The 21,069-nt window shown below is 38.2% G+C and overlaps 1 pseudogene; it reads left to right on the top strand.

Moving 5' to 3' along the window:
• LOC103702840 overlaps nt 1-19,791 on the top strand; it is a 35,219-nt pseudogene extending 15,428 nt beyond the window's left edge.
• The last annotated feature ends 1,278 nt before the right edge of the window (nt 19,792-21,069 follow it).

Genomic DNA, 21,069 nt, shown 5'->3' with positions numbered 1-21,069 from the left:
CATGGACATACCTCTTGTTGGAGGTCTAATATTACTCTAAAACAGCACAAATACAGTTAAGACCCCTTTCAACTTGTATTATTGTCAATTCCTAAACCAGGAGTCAGCTCTAGTTTAAAAAAACATTCACATATAGCTGCATTTGCCCATAAGCATATATGCATGAGGAATTTCCAATTTCCCATAAAAAAAATAAACAATCAATATTGATTATATATTTTACAGTTGGTTCCCTTTCTAACATGGTGCTGTGTTTACTTGTTCTAATATTAATTATATGTGATTTCCCTTCAGTATATAATCTCTCTGCCTCCATTTCCTGTATCAACATGCACTTGAAAAATGGTCCAAGATCATGTGAACTCTGCTTGCCATCCTCCCACCCAGGACCCACACTATGATTAACCAATCCCCAGCTGCCTCAAGTTTAGTGGACAACGGAGTGGAGACATATCAGTTACTCCCCACATTCTTAAAAAAACATATGGGTGGTCTACCACCCGCCCATCCCTGCCAAAAAATCGTGCGACAGCTCAAAATTTCATAAATTCTCTATTGCATTATGTGAGAGACCGTTCGGACTAATGTCTTAATTTTTATATCGATTATTGCTGGATACATCTTAGTACTTATATAGGATTAATGAACTCAAATAATATTTTCTGACTAACTATTTTGAATGAGATTTAGGATCATTATAAATGATATCAGAGCAGATCCGTTCTTATAATATTATGCGGACTAGAAGAATAATGTAGCACGAATTCATTAAAACAGCAGCGTAAAATTATAAGGACAAACAAAGAGCCTACCTGCGGTAAGATGATACGGAATCTTCCATGGTTGGTTGTTGATGTGAGTTTCAATGATGGAAACCAACACTCCCTGAGCCCAGCGGTAATACTAATCAAGACATTCACACTAAACTTATCGTCGTCATCATCACTGTCTGTGGACATGGCTTATCGCTTCCATCGACATCCTTTTTGACTGTCCGGTAGGAGTCTCCCCAAAGATGAAATCCTGCAGCCATCATCCACCGTCAGATCTCGACCATGGGACGTCCATACCGGTTTGCGAGACAGGCCAAACGGGCTGTAACTATCAAGGAAAGAGGAAAAGTATGTTCACCCCGGACCCACTCACAACGCTCTCCAAGGCTCTTCCTACTGTCCGAGAGAAAAAAACAAAGACGGGAACAACATACAGGGAAGCATATAGCTGACGCGTAACCCGTATTACGACTAGCTTAGCATGTGCCAAACCCATCGGGAGGTGACGCGTCGGCCTACGAAGTCGGTCGGACGGTGACATCATTCTTCTCGCTTACCACTTGACCGTATGGACCCGGCGAGCGAGGACTGGCGGCATCATTCGCCGGGATTGCCCTCAAACTTAGGCCGCCTCCTTCGCCTCTCTCTCCTCGTTAGCACGACGGCACGAGCGTGAACGAGTGCTAAAAGGCCGGCAACGGTATGATGCGAAGAAATAGTAGTCTTCTGGGTTATAAAAACTCTCCTCCCCGGCCGTTCTCCCACACCATGCGAGAAGATCTCCGATACCCTCGCTAGGCTTCCACCCTCTCCACGCGCTCGCGAAGCCACCGCGAAGACCAGCGAGTCTTCTTCCCTTCTTCTCCTAGAGAGCGAGAGTGAGAAGGACTTGGAGACGACGAGAGCTCGGAGATCTCGGCGAACGACGGCCTCAAAGATCGGTGCGGCGAGCGCCAGCGAAGAGAGAGAGAGAGAGAGAGAGCGGGCGATCGCGGAGATGAAGGGAAAGAGCTTGCCCATCATCACTTTCGAGCACAAGAGGTGAGTCGCGATCTCGACCCACGTGTCCTCGCCCCACGTCCGACGTGCCCGCCATTACTAGGGTCTATTTCTTCATTTCTTGATCTTTTTTTCTTCCGCAATGGTCTCTCCTTTTTCTTTCTTGTTTAGAAATTAGAATTCGGGTAATGTAGTTCGCGATCTTGGATTTCTTTGTTGTGGATCTTTGTTTTCGGTTTAAAAAACTGTCGAGATGTGGAAGAGGCTTTAGGGAATTATGGATCTATGGCCTAGATCCCCTTTGGGAATCGAGGGTTTTAGGTCCGGTGGCGGGTGGGTTGTTTGTGGATTAGTGCGACGGACGTTGGGATTGGGGTTCGGTTGTTGATTTAGCTATTTATGGCAGCTGATTCAGGTAAAGATAAGATCTTTTCGGCTCCAGGGTTTTAAAGTTTTTCTTGAAGTGGTTTAGGTAGTGAGGAGCTTTCTTGTGTATAGTTGTATGTTGGTGTGTCCTGTTTGATGGTGGGGATGTGAGCAGGGATGCCTATGGATTTGCAGTGCGGCCTCAACACTTGCAGCGATACCGAGAGTATGCGGACATCTACCAGGCAAAGAAAAATCTTTCTCTTCTACATTTGTTTTTCTTGATTCAATCGGTGCTGTATTCGCTTGCTTGAACTACTGTGCTCTTCGGGATTCCAGGAGGAAGAAGAAGAGAGATCAGAACGATGGAAGGACTTCTTGGAGAGGCAGGCTGAGTCTGCTCCAGTATCCTCCCATAACTTGCCCCGAGAGGAAGGTGGAAATGCATCATCTTTGGAAGAAGCTAGAGTGGTGGGAGAGGACTCCGATCACAGTGAGCTCGGGAAATCTGATGGTCTGGAAGAAACTGGACAGGATAAGATGACAATGGAAAAGGAGACAAGACCACATAAGATCCAAATTTGGGCTCAGATTAGGCCTTCCCTTAGTGCTATCGAGCAGATGATGAGCCTTCGCGTCAAGAAGAGGAAAGATTTCACGGGCGGCGATCAAGATGCTGAGAGGAGTGGGACTCATCTGGCACCAATTGAAGAGGGGAAGACTGCGGAGGATTCTGACGATGAGTTTTATGATGTGGAGAGGTCCGACCTGAGCCAAGAGGCACCCACAATTGATGGTGGCAATGCTGATCCAGCTGCATATTTGGCTAGTGCTGGAACACCCCCTGAGCCTTTCTCCCCATGGAAGGAAGAGTTGGAGTGCCTGGTTCGAGGAGGACTGCCAATGGCTCTCAGAGGAGAGGTGCAGTCAGCGTTTTTGCTTTGTCTTGTATGCTCATGAATAATGCGTTGTTGGCCACTAAACTGTCTCTTCTTCTTTATGACTATAGCTATGGCAAGCTTTTGTGGGTGTTGGAGCTCGCAGGTGGAGGATACTACAATAGTTTGCTAGATCTGGAAGCTAAGACTGTGGAAAACACAGAACTTGATGCTCCTCCTTTAGATAACACCAAGGAAAAACCGAGCAGAAGCCAAGGCAGTGCTCCTGAGAAATGGAAGGGGCAGATTGAAAAGGTCAGTAATTGCATGGATTGGAAAGCTAACATATAATTTTTCTTAAGTTGCTGTGGAGTAAAATAGATTTGGTCGAGTATCTCAGTTGATAATACTTGTGCATTACTGTACAGGATTTGCCTAGGACGTTCCCAGGTCATCCTGCTCTAGATGAGGATGGGAGAAATGCTTTGAGGCGGTTACTGACAGCATATGCTCGACATAATCCATCTGTTGGGTATTGCCAGGTACTCATTTCTATGCTTGGTTATGTTAATCTTTATCAGAATATTGAATATTGAGGATCTATGCACTTTTGTCATGGGATCAACAGAATCTGTATTATTTGAAGTCCGAACAGGTATTAGAAATTTCATATGATGTTCAATCTTACTGGTTCCAAAGGCTTTAATGTTCTTTTTCTTCAAATTACTGTCTTAGAATAGGAAAAAAAAAAAAACTTACTTGCTAAGTTGGCGTATAGCTATAGTTGCCTAATTTGCCAAATCAAAAGCAAATTGCAAATTGGTCAAAATTCACAAAATGGCTGCTATAGAAATGGATGATGAGAGAATTAAGACTTATAGCTTATATGGCTAATTTATTAAATATTCATACCTTTTGCCTTCCAACTCTTGTTTAATATTTTTAATATTATTCGTCTCATATAACTGCAGTGAATCAAAGCATCCATGAAAATACTTTCAATTAATAAAAATAATTTTTATATTGAATTACATAGATAATAAAAAATAAATTTCACATCCTACTCTAATCGAACCCAGTTCATTGAGAAAGAGTGAATTGCAATCCATGATTTCGAGTCTAGACCTGGTGAACCAACAAATTAGGTAAGTATTAAGCCAACATCCTATCCCTTTGTTGTTTCTCTTTGGGTTGCTATGGCTGCATATCTAGTAATAAATTGTAGGTCTTGTCTTTCTTTATTCATTAAATAATCTGCAGCTCGATCATGCATTGGAGTTGTTGATATTGGAAGATCTTGGTAACCTCATCTGACACCTAGATCTAGGTATAATGCTATTCCTTCCATCAGCCAGCTTGAAAGCTTTTTCAGTGAAACTGTAATCAAGACCTTTATTGCTGCCACTTCTCAGGAACTATGGATTGCATGGTCTCATGTACTCTTTATTTCTGTTCATGAATATGTGTGAAACAGTCAAAGAACCATGCCATAGAGTTTTATATTTTGTGACTGATTAATAAATTTCTCAACACTTTGAACTCCATATCTGGATGGCTAACTCATGCTAGTATTGCCACTGTATTTCTCTGGTAGTAGTCTGCTGTGAAGGCTTTAGTGATCTTGTGAGTTAATTGGTAGTTTGAAAGCAAGTTTTTTAAAATCTGGATATTGGTCATCTTGGTGGGCATCGAAGATCAAGACGAATTAAGATATCTATTTATCTCAGCTGAGATGAAAGGTGGGAAGATTTGGAAAGACTCGTGATTCTTCGAGATCTCAGCTTATTGTGAATCTTCACAAGCATTCCTGTTTGATTCCAAAATCCATGTTGAATACATATTCGTGGATGCATATCTGACACTTGGACTTCAGAAGTATATGCTGCACTTTTAAAGATTGGCAAAAAGTTGAACTCTTCCAACATTGTGTTTAACCATCCAATTTCATATTATAAGTGAGTATTCATTCTTTTTAGGACCTGTTTGGATATTCTTATAGGATTGGACTGAAAATTCTGTAGGAATTAAGCACGTTGGCCCATCTAGCTTGCATTTTGGAGAGATTGTCTAAACCTGACCCTGATCCTAGCTTTTGGGCTGTAGGAAGGAAAAAGTACCTATGTAGGTCTTCTTTTTCCCTTCCCACAAGATCTAGGCTAGGTGGTGTTTAGTTGATGTAGGCCCATGCTTAAATGGACGGCCCAATCCACGAATCCTACAGAATTTCAGCCCAATTCTGTATGAATATTCAATAGACCCTTAGTGACCGACCAAGGATGTAGGTATTGAAAATAACTTTACAAAATGTTTCTTTTCTTAGTCCTTAAGTTAATTGAAAAGTTGGAATGAGAAACATGTATATTGAAAGAATTTAACAAACAATATCTTCTTAATGTTTATTTTTAGTGTTTAGACAAAACATATAAATTGTAAATATATAATAATTAAGATTATAATTTATACTTGGATCCCCATATCTCCTTTTTCTTCCCCTCTTACCGACTCAGGCACTGGATATGCGCCCAAATCCAGTTCTTCTACATGTCCGTGCAAAACTGCATGATAGTTCTGAAATTAGCCACTACTTTTTGGGCATTGGTTTTGATAATATTAGTGAAACATCCACTTATGGAAGCAAGAAGTATTGAAAAATATTGGCTAATATGTGATGTAGCATTGGCCGATATCTCGGGATTCAGGATTTCTATATATCATGTTGCTGAGTGCCCGATACTGATACACACCGTTATCTTAGATGAGATGAAAATCACATATATCTAGAAGAAAGGTTGCAACCGTGCTTGATTGTAATGGAAAAAAGGATCCAAGTACTTCAGGATTTGTCCACTTTTAACTACTTGTGCTCTTCCATGTGTATAGAATTAAAACATTATTTAATAGGAAGTGCACTAAGAAAATCTGTAAATTCAAAGTAAAGTTTGCTTCTCTTGAGCTAAGACTAGATATTTAGAAATTGCAGGTTAATGTTCTTATCTATTAATATAAGGTCCATTTGATCCTCCATGTAATTCTACCATATAACTTCTGCTATTTCTCTGAGCTAAAACGCAATGTTCTCTATCTTGCATCGGTTTTCCAGATTAATTTTTTATTATTTTCACTAAATTGTGTAATGGGACATTATGGCATATTTTTTTCATTTGCTTCTGTGATTTGCAGGCCATGAATTTCTTTGCTGGTTTTACTATTGTTGATGCCTGAGGAAAATGCATTTTGGTAGGTCTGCATTGTCAACTGCTTCATAAGTTGAGTCTATTGGTAAGAATAACTTTATGACTGCTGAAAATGAACTACCAGTTATCAATTATAAGAAATGCTATGCTTGTGAAGAATGACTGTGCATGATTTTACTTATGCTAAGTTTTATGCTACCTCAGGAGTTTAACGGGCATCATTGATGACTACTTTGATGGGTATTATTCTGAGGAAATGGTCGAATCTCAGGCAATGTTTCTTTCTTTGTTTTGTTTTACATGATTCCCATCTCTTTGCTATATTTCCTGAACTGGGTCCAAACTGCATGTTACATAATAAAAATAAAATAACTCTTCCACGTTATTTCTTAAACTTTGTTTCCATCAGGTGGACCAACTTTTGGAGAACTGTACGTGAAAGATTCCCAAAGCTGGTTCGAACACAGTAAATGAATTAGAAGTGTGTCTAACATATAGTGCATATACAGTTATATGCATAATCTACATATTTTCTGATATTACAGTTAATCATCTGAACCTCGAGTGCAGGTGCATGGTTACTGGACCCTGTTCCTTTCCATTTCGTGAATGCTTCTTGGGAAGTGGTCAGGATTTCTTTAAAAGTTATTTCTAAGACTAATTTACAGATTGTGCATTTTGTCGACGATCCATAATTTAGAAATTTATTATTTTCTTATTTAAAGTACTTAAACTCTTATAGGACTGATGTTCATAGGGTGACTATAGTTTACATCTTTTAATAAAATATCTATGTATATATTCAACATTCAGTCTCCGCGTTGGATGTGCTTTTATTTGAGGGGAATCGTGTAATGCTATTCCGGCAGCACTGCTCTGATGGAGTTATATGGTACGGAATTTGCTTCAGTTCGTGATGTCTTGGTAAAAATGTAGTGAGATGTTAGCCAGAACCCTTTATTTACTGCATTAAACAGTAAGTGTGAAAAATCATTTCTTTCCCACATCTGTTGTAGGTCCTCCACTGTGACTACAAAGATGCAGAGATGCAGTTACCTACTACAGTCACTTCTGGTTCTACTTACAGTAGCCAGCTTGTGTTGACAGCTTGCATGGATATCAAGCTGTAAATGAAATAAAACTACAAGAATTGAGGATAAACATCGGCCATCTGTTATAGCTGCAATGGAGGAAAGGTCTAGAGGACTACGTGTTGGAGGACTCCAGAGTCTGCAACTAAGCTATATAGTTCCAGCGTGATCCTGAGCACTAGTCTCTGAAGCAAATCCAACCGAAAGATTGGGGACATGAATAAGAATGAGGACTGCAAATTGAGTCTGAATCAACAGATTTACATGCATTCTTGGTAACCTGACAGTTGATGCTGAGTTGGATTCTTTACCTGATCTTAAAGAACAGGTAATGTTCTTATTGCTTATGCTTAGCATACTTTTACTGCTAGTTTCCTTAAGAGATCGGCAATAGAGTTGCAATTGAAGCAAAGATACTTTCTCGTAAGGTGACTACAATGCTTGGTACTACACAGTAATTTAGTATGCATGGGTTTAGGTGAGAAAAAAATACTAAACCAACATGAAAGCAGATAACTAAACCTACAAGATCAGGGTCGGTGCTTGTTTAGGAGGTCCTCTGAGTGGTGGGCCCCCATATCTATAAGCAAAGTTTTTGATGCTGATTCTGATTCTTTTAGGGTTATTCTTTTGCTTTCATGTTAAATTTAGCATCACTGATTGCTATTTAGATAATGGCATTATAATGGTTATAATGGCAATAATAACAGTTATTTCCCACCTTTTTTAGGGCATAATAATGCATATGACCATTATAACACTGTTATATGGTGGTTAGGACAGTTGCTATTTTACATCATTACTGTTGGAAGTTAACCAGTAAATGAATGACATATATCATTACCATGTAAATACAAAAGCTTCGAAGCTCTGTTATTATGCTACAGGTCATATGGCCTTTAGAACAGAGCAATAATATAAAAAAAGATAATCATTTACCTTAAAATAGATGCCGTAACCATCATAATATCCATAACAGTTATGGAGCAAGGCCTCTACCTGTAGTGCTTGAATAATATCTCTATTGAAACATGGTGTTTGTGACAAAAAAAGTGAGGGTGCAGTGCTTGTAGTGGAAGATACCATGCTGGACATGCCCAGCTTGTCTACTTATGCAACATTACCTGGTTTTACTCAAATATGTATATTAAGGCTACAAATTTTTGTGCTTCCTGCTTTTTAGAAGTCCAGGCAATGATTACAAGATATATGAAGGGCAAACTAAAGTGATAACGTGGATATTTAATTACTAACAGTAAATTTGACTCTGTGAATGACTACTCTTGCTAATCTGAATTAACAAAAGTAAGAAAAAACAAAGTACCCAATCCCTTTGACATTAAATGATGTCTCCTCTACTGCATTAGTCGTTTCTATCCTTTGACCAATATGCCATTATCATGGTGATGAAGTGACATTCAATGCAACCCCACCTTGGCAAGTGGAAGGACCAAATCATAATCATAACTTCATAAGAGGGGCTCTAATTCATATGTGCAGCTTATAAACCATGCCAATGGTTTAAGTATCAGATGCCACAATATATGGACTGTCGAGCATATTTGAGTACGTGATCCTTCACCTGATCTGCATTCTTAAAAAATGCCAACAGTCTGAAGCACAACTCCATGTTTTAGGTTGTCATAGTTGCTGATGTTACTTGCAGTAAGGAACAAAAAATGTGTTTGGATATAGGAATAACTTTGATCCGCATATACATGCATGCATATCTCAAGCTTCTGGTATCTGAATTTGAGGCCAACCTGTCATTGTCACAATAGACCACTGTCTATACTCTTTTGTAACATGATCTTGAAGGGTAGTTTGTTTATTTAACAACTTGCCTTTCTTACCAATATAAATGCAAGGCACTTATTGGTACTTTATTCTTAAGAAACAAAATGGTGAACAGCTTTCTTTATATTGTGGCTAATGTTTTTTTCAGTTCCCTTTTTCTGTCCAGGTAGTATGGTTGAAGTTGAGTTATGCAGATTGCTGGAGGAAAAAAGATCAGCCATTCTCAGGTTAGTGTCCTATAGCATCTGGCTATTTCAATGTGCAGCGTATCATCTTGCTAGAAGTTGAGTCTTTCAAGTGTTTCATCTTATAACTTAAATTGATATACATACTATATATTGTGGGTTGAAGTGCTGTTCTAGTAGCTGGACACGGTACCTGTACATGCAACATGCCTCTCACTGCTGAACAGTGAAAAAAATGAGCTGGTACTGGTGGCATTATTGAGGGCATATACGTACTAGTACCTTACTGGTACATTATGGTATGGCTAGTATGGACAGGCATGAACTTAAATCCTTGCTATGTGAGTTTTGACAAGTGCTTATACTCTTCCATATTATCATGTACAAGACATGCTTCATCGAGACCCTACATGGAGTGTAAATGTAACATATAACTGCAATAGCGGATGCAAAGATAATTTTATGCTAGCAAAAGTGAGGGTAAGGAGAAGTAGTGAATTACTTTACCCTGCACCCAAAGGGACAGGTATAGCATATTCTTTGTGGAGATCATGATTTCATGTGCAGGCTGTGCCAAACTAGTTATGGCACCAGATATAGCACAATAACTATTCAACTCTTTTTTAAAAAATATTTTAATATTTTTTTAATTATTTCTTTTTGTTTCAGCATCTCATGACATAGCATGGCAGGGCATGTATCATGATAGCAGGTCACCTGCATGCCCACTGTACTGATACTTAAGAACCTATCTGGAGATTGATGATATTGTTGAAAGATGAAAACTTATATTATGGTTATGATATGAGAGTAAAATTAAAAGCGGATCTGTACATAGTTTTAAGTAATTGTTAGGGGTTCTTATAGTTGACTTTTTACACGGACTACATCAAATATTAACCAGGACTGGTAATGATATAAAGAACTTTGGATGACTGCGGTAATATCATTTCAATAATAATCTTTGGAGTGATGGCTGTATTTAATTTGATCGATTTGCTTATATCTCAAGCTGGTGGGATCGGTCATAAGTGTTTTATCATTTTCCATTTTTGATTTAGGTTGGTATTATCTTCTTCTTTCTCTCTTTCCCATACCCCTTAATTCCCTTTGGACCTCTCCCTTGACTTGTCATTTGCTTGAGGAAGAAAAATTAAAAAAAAGAAACATAAAAGTATTTAGGTGAAAACAGATTTGACATCATTTAAAAAAAGATTTATACCTCTCCCTTGACTAGATTTGTGTAAATTATACAACTTTTAGGCAATGTGTTTCGACTAGTTAAAACTGTTTCACATCATTCCATACATTCATGTAAAAGCAGTTTTTTGACCATCAAAGATTACCATTCAAGTAAAAATAATATGCCGAGAGTGCTACTGGGATAATTAAAGGAGTTTCACATAATTTCACCATATTTACATAAAAGCAGTTTTCTTGACCATGGAACGTTGCCATTCAAGTAAAGAGGAAAACTTTTGTAAGAAGAGAGGGTAATAAAAGAATGGTTGGATATAGATAGCAAAACAAATCTGGAGACATATCACCTTGGAAGAACATGGCCTTATATAGGAATTTAGAACTCATGTTGAAGTAGTTGTCAGGCTAGTTGCTATGTTCATTTTATGAATCCTAGTAGGTTAGTTTTGCTTTCTACTTAGAATGAGAGTATGAGACACAGGAAGAGCTGCAGATTTGCAAATTACCTACTTTAATTCCATTGAGTCAAGGAAGTCTTGTATTACTTTTTCATTACTTAGCTTCTCACTTTTCTTATACATCAGGCTCAGTCTGACACACCTTGGACTGTTGTTCTGCTGTTTTCTGGATTTGGAGATTTTTCCCTGTATCTGAGACTTACATAAGTTGCTGCTGGAATTCGTGCATCATGGTTTTCATATTATGATGAAATTTTTTCCTATAACAACTAAGTCTGCAATGATCATGGCTCATATGCTTGAAGGCCAGATTCAAAGACGGTTAAATGCTAAGTTTCTTTTATTTTTTGTTGTTGTTTTACTGTTCATGTCAGAGCTGAGGAGTTAGAGACAGCTTTAATGGAGATGGTCAAGCAAGATAATAGAAGACTTTTGAGTGCTAAGGTAATCTGAATGATACCTGATCCTCCTGATTCCCTCTGCATATCACTCAAGATTCTGTGATAGTTTATATGGTAATAGATGGCTTACTCTTAGATATTTTCTTTCTCTAGTAAATTTGATGCATTTGTATCATGTTGGTTTCATAAATTATGATGAGATTCATGGAAACTTATAAGCAAGTGCACTGCAAGAACCTGAAACTCATCAATTGCTTCAAGATTTACATGATACTTCATTTTCTTCTTTCAAGTAGCCTTTTAGAAACAGCAGTGTCTTATTCCTGGATTTACAGTGTAATTTGCAGTGTCTCACAGCTTAACACAACTGACATGGGGGCCACTGCACTTATGGCATTTGGATTCCTTTTGCTTAAAAAGATCGATTCTTCTAAGGATATGTAAATATTGATGTGACTTGATGTTTATTGATCATTTCATAATAGTTCTTTGTGCTTAACAATCATTTTTCATGTTATTGCCTCATTTTGGCTTCTTATTGATTGGTCATCTTATCTTAGCACAATATCAATGAATAATCATGGGCCTTGATTTTCTTTCAAAATACAATTTCTTTTCTTCTTCCTTTATCCATTTCAGTTTCATTTATAAACATTGATCCAAGGATCGCCGAATCGGTATCGGTAGGCGTGTATCGCCACTGAACCGGTTCGGACCAGTTTGAACCGGTACCAAACCGTTACCACTGGTTTTGCCTTCAAAAGTCCAAAAAAAATTGGCCTAGCCGGTACCGGAGCCAGTACGGGCCGGTTCGGACCTGTACGGAGGCCGGTAAGGGCCAGTTCGGATTGGTATGGGCCGGTACCGTTTTTTAATGCCGAACCGGATCGGTTCGGCACGGGCTGAAACCGGGCCGGTACGGGTTGGGTTCAGCATTTCTTGCATTGATTTGATTGAGGAGAAAGAATAAGTTCCTTCAACCCGCTCAACTTGAATCTCGTAAAATAATATTAGAAAATAGGAAAATTGGTGAAAGTAGAGTCCATATGCCTTTTTATTCATTAATGACTCCTTAAAATTGACAGATGGAGTTGCTTTTTTGTAATTAGTATGGTTTGCCCTTTTAAACCTGGATTGGATTCCTCTTCTAGTTAAAAAGAGGAATTGGGTAGAGAAGGGCGGTTAAACTCTTTTTGCTTTCATCCCACCAATGTGTACAAAAACTGTGGCACAAGATACCTTTATAAAAGTTTTCAAATTTTGAGGGAGGCTAGAGATCTCGACTCCTACATCAACTTCGCCTTTAGTCGCATCACTAGATTCTTCCCATATTAGAAGTTATGGCTTCTTGAAGTTTGGTACTTGATTAGATCTTGGATGAGGCTGATCTTCCATAGATCGGTAGCCGAGCCTTTTTTTTTCTTTTTGGTGGCGGGGGGCAAAATAATAACAACTTATAATTAAAAAGTGATAAATAATCATTTAAACCAGTTAAGCAATGGATTTGTATGATGAATTTATATATATTGATGCAAGCAAGGGATATGATACACCTGAAAAGAGGTGGAAAACAACGATGAATTAAAGAAACTTTTCTGGCATGGCTCTTATCAAAGACTGAATCAGCAAGCAGCATTCAAGTATTATAGGAAAAAGAACCAAAAGACAACATGTTGTAAACTTGAAGATAAATGGCAAAAAAGAAGGGAAGGGTTTGCCTTCTAGTTGATAATCCTTAATCTACTCAGTAAAAGTCTTAACTAAGTTTTAGAACATAGCATCCTTGTTAGAAAAGCAAATTCAAACCATGGCTTTCTCTTGAAGAAACAGACCTATATCCCTACACTGAAAGTCCTCCTTGATAGAAAGCTTCAGGACTGGCAGGCCAGGGTGAGACCTTGTCCTTTCGAAGAAGGAAAGATGGTTGGAATCGGTTACATTGACAACGCCTAACATCCTCAGTTTGCAAGCCTATTGGATTTCTTGGGTTGGTTGGATATTAAACAGCAACGTTTCCTATCTGCAATCCTGAATGCTACCTCACTCTGAAAGTCCCAGAGGAAAGGTAAAGGTGATCTGGAAAGGACAGATATGACATGTTCTCATAATCTGACCTCCAGCTCGTTGACAGGACGTAAGTGACTATATTAGCTAGATCTATATCTAGTATGTGACAGATTGACTATACTCCTCCATGTAGTTTTACAAACTTCAGGCCCATTGTGCATGCATCTTCACTATTTCCACAGGGTCAAATTTTGATTCCTGGGTATTGAACATGAGCAGAGAGTTGATCTAATGTCAGCAAACTCTGATCAAAGTTTTTCTTCATTGTTTCCTATCTTCAATTATCACTTTTTATATTGTGTAAATAATAGCACATTCTAGTGTAGTTGTGAAGAATGCTAAATTTTATAACTTATGATTTAGAAAAAGTTTACTATTTATGATCTTGTTTATTGTTTGGCTCCAGTCAGTGCACATTGCATTGTAATTTAATGTCTTTTAGTATTTGAATTACTTTTACATTGTGGAATTTGGTATGTTAATTGCATTACGTACTTGATAAGCTCTTCAAACTTTATAATTAAGTATTTATGAAGAAGTTTGTGTCCATTGTCTTTGGTAAATGTGACTCCTTAATTTTCCCCAAATGCCTATTCTTCTTATCATCTCATCTGATAGGTTGAACAATTAGAGCAAGAGGTATCCGAGTTACGACAGGCTTTATCCGACAAGCAGGAACAAGAGCATGCCATGCTTCAGGTGTTTCCATGCTCTGGTTTATTTTTGCTGTCTACATTTCTTATCTGTGCTGTACCCACATATTCGGTAGGTACCTTAGATTGCTTTAGCATGGAAGCTGATACAGGTGGATAACTAAAAGGTCTTGATGCGAGTGGAACAAGAACAGAAGGTGACAGAGGATGCCCGCATATTCGCTGAGCAAGATGCTGGTGCTCAGCGATATGCTGCTCATGTGCTCGAGGTTCTTTCCTGTCTTTGTTATGCATTTTTGTTGAATGTCTACTTCCAGTAATATTTTTTTTTATTTTGCTTTCTTAAACTTAGACATTGGTTCAATTACTAGATTAGACTTATGGAGAGGTGTGTGTAAGGCCTTCAAAACTTTCTTTGCTGTTTGCAGGTATCTTTGAATGGAAATGACTAGGAGTCTAGGACAGTATTTTCTGACAAATTATTGTAAAAGGGGGAAAGTTGATTTTGGTTAGGATTAATCCATAGATTAGTGGAGCCATGAAACTGGGTTATTAGAAAGGTGGCAAAGCACCTGTAGACTTGCCTTCTTTTTCCATGGAATATCCCTTCAGCATCGGTTTGTTCTTTCTTTTTGCTTGCTCTTACGCAAAGCTGCATTGGTGCAAATTACCAAGAAAACCAGACACTATTGTGTGAAAAGACTCATTGAGACCCTCCTATCTTCCCATCTGAAGGTGATGCTCTAGGACATAATGCCTCAAGGTTCAACTGTGAGGATTAATAATGCATAGGCCTGATGTTAAGAGGCTAACTAAGGTGCACACTATGTGCCATTGTTGCACCTTTTATGGGAGCATGCAAGATTTGATTTATATCTGTTTATTATATCTTAACCAGCTATTTGTCAATGAGCTCAAGTTCTTTATACACTAGCTATCAATATCCGGTGTGTTGATCTATATTGAATTGTTGATGATCATTGCTCAAGTTCCAAACCTATTTGGGTAAGATATTTATATACTAACCATCATGCCCATATACAGTGTGTTTGATCAATACTAAGGTCTGTCATACCGCTTCGTACCGCTCGGTATGGGTGTACTATAACCGTACCAGGGAGGAAAACCGGTATGAGAACACACATTCAAATTGGTACAAGCTCTGTACCATCCCATACCGAGGCATACCGACCGTACTGAGCCATACTGAGGTTCGTACCAAGATCCATACTGGTCTGTACCGAGGTCCATACCGGTCCATACTGAGGCGTACTGAGATAAAAATTGAGAAAATGAATAAGAGAGCTATTTCGGCATAGAGGTGTACCGTACCTTACCAAACCGATAAGGTACTGATACATTATCTGAATTTTGATGATCATGGTCAACTCGCATCCTAGACCTAGTTTGTTTTACATTGTTTTATAAGTCTAAACTTTTGGAAAGTTAATGGGACTTACATGTAACATCTTGAGGCTCATCTGACCTCATTTAGAGTGTAAATGCCTCACCTTATGCCTCTACTTTTTGAACACTGCTTAGCAATTCTTTTTCCTAGTCTTACATGCATCTGTTGACTATTTAACTTATTGCATTTTGACACTTCAACAAAAGACCTCCCATAGCAGGAGTCAAGGCAATCGTGGTATATATGGAAGGAACTAACGTGTCATATAAGTCCATTTCCACGGATAGTAATAATGTCATCCTTTGGAATATCTAACAGATCTTGGCAGTAGGAAATTTCTATCTAGGTACGTATCCACTTTGGAAACTCCTAGGAACTGAGTTGCACCTACTCTAAGTATGCACCTACTTCTTAGTGCTTCCTTCACCTGATGTTTAAAATATCTCTTCCCCGCACACACGCATTCCCACTCATGCACCCACTCTCAATTCTGGCAACTAAATTCTGCACTGGTGAGAAAATCTGGATGTTAACAGAGATTCTTTGAGCTGTCTCTCATGAGGATTACATTTCTGGGAAATAGCGAGCTAAAAAATTGTCAGCTGAATATGTTGATAATTTCCTGTCAAAGTGGTCTGCCAAACCAAATTATGGTTTTTGGTTTGCACTGTGTTAAGTTTCATCAACTAGGATTCTGAAGTATTATAAGCAGCTATGATGCCTAGTACTTGTAGCATTTCCGCAAACTCTATGAGAACAATAATATTTTCAGAACTGTGAAAAATGCACTCTTTGTTATTCGCAGAGCAGTTGCAATTATTCAATTTCTATTTTATGCATTCTGAGAGTTATCACTTTTCCAATATGTATTGCCATAGTACTGGAACTTGTTTAGCCTCTATCTCTTAGAATGTTAGAGAGGGACTTAATCTGGTCCTTGTAAGTAAAAAATTACTTATGCAAACCAGATAAGCTAGACAAATTCATCTTTTTGTTGCATTTTTGTTTGTTGTACATATTTATCCAACTACCAGATATATGCAGGAAAAATATGAAGAAGCCATTACTTCACTTGCACAAATGGAGAAGAGAGCAATCATGGCAGAAACAATGTTGGAGGCTACCTTGCAATACCAGTCTAGCCAGCTTAAAGCGCAACAACCTTCAATTCCTTCTCCAAGGTATCTCATCCAAGGTTTTAAATCCTGTGAGATGGGGGTTGCCCTCATTTTTCCATAAAATGAGACACGCAACCATCCACCCTGTCCCAACACTTGGGATGGGGGATATCCCAGGACGCTCCGATCAGGATGTAGGGATGATGGTGGGACTGTCCCATCCTGACACTTGGGACTGTACCCCGTCTTGGCGTTCCATTAGACGTCTCCCAGGATTTGGAACCATTTCTCATCAAGTTGATTGTTTAATACTGGCTTTGGTCCCTTTTTTTGTTAGTGGAGTGCCAGGAGAAAAAGTTTTTCTCCTGTTAAGTATTTGTCATACATTGAGAATATCTTATCCAAACCTAAAGTCATGACCAATTTAATCACGTCACTTCTTTTCTCAGGCATTTACTTCTGCATATAAGAAGGATACCTATCTAGATTGTATACACAGATGTCTTTGCACTGCATTCTCTCTCTTAATTGATTGCTATAGATACAAAATGCATGAGTTTTCCTCCTCTTATGTTGTTGTTTTGTAGAACACCAACTGCAGACAATTCACTTGCACGGACAAATCAAGACTCAACTCAGGACATCCCAACCAAAAAAATAAGCTTGCTGTCTAGACCATTTGCACTTGGCTGGCGTGATAGGAATAAGGTATGCTGTACAATTTGCCTATTAGATTTCAGATTGCTGCAAAACCTAGATGCCTCCTTATCTAATTAGGTTGTTCACAGACTGGCAGCAGTAATATTATTTTGCTTGTTGGGTAGCTAAGAGAAGGATATACTGGTAGTACAGATGGACTACATGGGCATATCTTTCAAGGTCTAATATAGTTAAGCTTTGAAATTGGAAGGCCCACAAAAATTAATTCTTAACCATGAAACTCTCAGATTCCTGGAATTCTCTTTATTCATAAATTAAAATTCATATAGGTTTGTATTTTTGAGAATCTAGCTACTGCAGAACTTAAAAATTGAAGTAAAATTGACAACAATAGAATGTTCAATTGATCCTCAATTATATTATCCATGTCCATGCACATTGCACAGCTTTCAAGGACATCACGTTCTCCAGATCTTTCATTTAGCAGTCTCAATCTTTAGTTGCCTCTGCTATGAGGTCTTTAATCTTTGACGATCCCATAATTGACTCAAATTGGCATCATTTCAGCCTGGCTTATGCAGAGCTTCTGATGTTATTTGGTGATAAATCTTGGGACTAATGCAAGCTAAAAGCATTCTAGATTTCAGTTAGCTCTTTATGGAAATTTGCTTAAAACCCCCATGGAGCTGCAGTGTTTTGAATCAGCTATTCCCTTTCTGAATTTTTTCTATCCTCTAGTAGAAATTCTGGCGATTTACAAAAAGCCATGCTTTACTATTCTATCATAAACGTGGAATATTTTGTGAATGTTCCTCTCCGACAGAAATCTACTGTTTGTCAAACTTTTGCATGATCATTTTGCCTTTAGACTTTTCATTTTCCTCCCTTCTTCAATCCCAAGATTTCTTGGATGTCATGCACCAAGCAGTTTGCTTGTCCAGGACATCCAACCATAGCCACTGGGGACCCCTACTTGACAATGAACAAGGGGTGGTAGCGTGGCAGTTGTCAGTCAATGGTTAGGGTATTTTTATATGTAGCTTGATCTTTAGGCGGTGTATCTTTAATTTGCAGAAGTGAGGGGTCTTTCTATAGCAGGACTATAGTGGTTTATATGCCAAAATCACATATCCTTTTCTTTTCTATATGCACTTTATTTAAAATAATAAAAATATTATAGTATTTGTCTCTTTGAAGAATCATGGTTGATTAAGAAAGCTTTAAATACAAATTTTATTTTTTTGTTAGGGTGATCCAGAAAGGAATACTACAGGCACCTATCTAATACCACTCTGCCATCTATCTTTAAATAATTTTCAGCTTTTCACTCACACTAGCTAGCTTATAAAAGGTATTGGGTTTTTCCCCTTTGTGGGAGTAAATTAGTATTTTATGACTATGCGAGGTCAATTTGACTTGTTCAACATCATCAGGCAATTACTTCTCAATGTTCCATTCAACTCTGCCATTTAAGCTGATCCAGTGCTCCATCACTTGCCATTAACCTGATCTAGTTCCTTCATTAGTTCTTGAAATAAAGATATTGGACTTTCTTGTATGGACAAGATTCCTTCTTTTGGTCCTCATATTTTCAAATATTTTAGATTCCAAGGTGGACCCCTTCCCTGATTTTTGGACAAATGTTTTTGGATTCATCTGCTTGATAACTCTGCTAGAATATTTCATGCAACATGGTCTTTCTTTAAAGGTGGTGCAATTTAACTTTGGAGCTGCAAATCTACAAGTCATGGGCCAACTATTTGATGCTTCCAGAGCAATAGTAAGGGCAGTCAAAAGGGAGAGGACTATCTTCACAACTTGTTTGTTTCGTGCATGGGTCACATGGGACTATCTTCACTGCTTGTTTTTTTCATGCATCGGCCCGCATGGCTTCCATTACACTTTTTACAACACATCATGTGCAAATAGCCAAACAAGTTTATTTGTCGTGCTTCTGGAATCATGTAGAAATAGTTTAATGACCTTTTATTTTAATTTTAATTTTTTAAAATTTTTGGTATGCTCAAATTGTTCATGTCGTATGAGTTGCTATACTTCCTGGCACCATTACCATACCTATTCTCCTTTTGCCAGCATGCTCGCCCATTATAAGTATACAATTCTTCCAAAATATACAGATTAAGAATGATATTGAAGTATGTCATGGAATGTGTGAAAAAGTTGTCAGATGATACAGATAGATATTGGGATTTGAAACTCATAGAATATCTTCATTGGCCAGCTTTAAGGCTTTACAACCCAATAAGGGATTTTCTTTAGACCATAGGTTGTTAAAGGAAGCATAAAACATGATGTTCAGGGTGAATTTGTGCTTTTAAGGTTCCTTAGCTATTCTGACTGAATAGATGCGAAACTTAGCTTAGAAATCCTCTGATTTGCAACCTATTGTTTCTTAAGAAGTGATTATTTCTTGGAAGTCCTGGCAGTTTCTTCACATTAGAAGATGATCTCATAATTTCTCCTCTGGCGCTTCTATTGTTCTCAGCTTATGCTGCTTTTGATTTGAGATTTACTGAACGTTGATGACAGTTTACTGTACACCAGGGCAAACCAAGCAACTGTGAGTCATCCATGATGGCAAACCTTCTGATGATGGGGAGCAGAACTTGCAGACACCCAACAGAGATATGAATGGACACCAAGAGCTGGATAAATAGAAAGTTTTGATGGAGGAGAGGAGAGCAAAATCAGCCATCCTGGTATTGCATATACCATGCTCATAACCATGTTGACCGTCCTGTGAGGGTACAGGATGGTGGCTGCAAATATGTTACCCTTTTCTGTTGTATCAATCTCGTATAGAGAGAGAGAGAGGGAGGGAGGGAGGGAGGGAGGGAGGGAGAGAGAGAGAGAGGCCTTTGTAGGTTTTGCAGTTTATTTTAATCTGTCAAAGAACATCATTTAATTTGACATTCATTGTTTGATTAATCATCACAATAAGAGTAGATATAAGGAAAAAATGAAATATGGAAAAATATGAATGGACAACTGTGTGCTTAGCTCCTTATATAATAAGTGAACACTTGCATTATCGACCAACTTCTCAACCCTCCATCTCGCTAAGCAGGTTCTGTTCCTTCCATCTGAATCTGAATGTTTCATTTCAAGGAGAGCTTGTTATGACTTCTTTTCATGATCAATTGTGGCTTAAATAAATTAGAGATGTTTAGGTTCTTTTCATGCCTCAAGTTATTGATATTAAAAACAAAACACAAAAGACATAGAATGATAGAGCGAATAATTAAATTTGAATAATAATGATTATGATGCAACATACGTAGGAGTTAATTGATTCCTTTGCTTGTGGACGAGGTTCCAGCTGCTTTCTTCAATGCTAGAAGGATATTCACTGCCAACTTTATAAGTCGCTTGAATTTCACATATGAGCAGGTTTCCCTTAACTCTATGGGTCTCTCAGCTTCCATATACGAGCAGGTTGAATATCCAATATATCGGTTCCTCAACATCCATACAGAAGTGGGTTGAATCTTCATTTCGCAGGCTACGTGAGGTCCACGTAAGAGTAGATTGAACCTCTGCTCTTTGGATAGAATTGGAACTGCATCTATTAATAGTTGGAAGATCCTTCCCTTGGTTTTAAATCTTGGAATCCTAGGAAAGGATCGCTATATCTAGTGCCTAACGCTCTTATGATGAGAAGAAAGAATAGTTATTGCTAGAAACAACTTATTCTTTATAGTTTATTTTTTTATAATTAATATTTTCTTTTTTTTTTTTGAGAGTTTGTTCCTTGATGATTACTTTCAGCCAATATCATTTCAATGGTCTGATTCATTTCA

This window comes from Phoenix dactylifera, chromosome 3, assembly GCF_009389715.1.
Source record: "Phoenix dactylifera cultivar Barhee BC4 chromosome 3, palm_55x_up_171113_PBpolish2nd_filt_p, whole genome shotgun sequence".
In the NCBI taxonomy this organism is placed as follows: Eukaryota; Viridiplantae; Streptophyta; class Magnoliopsida; order Arecales; family Arecaceae; genus Phoenix; species Phoenix dactylifera.
Note: the sequence above shows the minus strand (reverse complement) of the source record. Positions and strands in the feature narration are given on the sequence as shown.